The sequence below is a fragment of the Chamaea fasciata genome, unplaced genomic scaffold (assembly GCF_029207755.1).
Source record: "Chamaea fasciata isolate MVZ Bird 193981 ecotype frontalis unplaced genomic scaffold, bChaFas1.0.hap1 SCAF_1, whole genome shotgun sequence".
NCBI classification, from domain to species: Eukaryota; Metazoa; Chordata; class Aves; order Passeriformes; family Sylviidae; genus Chamaea; species Chamaea fasciata.
Window position 1 is genome coordinate 88,017,875 of NW_027094086.1, and position 324 is coordinate 88,018,198.

A 324-nucleotide genomic window follows, 5' to 3' on the forward strand; every position below is an offset into this window, starting at 1 on the left:
CGCCGAGCGCCGCTATCACCCTTTAAACGATCCCACCTATCCCGAATGATTTTCTCATTCCCTTCCATCCTCTCTGGTCGAAAATTTACTGAACTTTACCCTCAGCTGAGCACAATAAAGCCCACCCAGCAGCAGCACACGCCTGCTGTGGCACCCCTCGGCCGAGAGCAGTCCCCAAGGAGGCTCTGGGCTCCTTTTTTGCCCCCCTGTTCTCGGCGGGGGATCTGTCAGTGCTGCAGCGCCGGTGCCTGGGCGCGGGAGCCCGCCCCAGGCGCCGCACAGCTGCGGCTTTTTAGAGCGGGTGCGAACCGGGTCGCTTTTTCT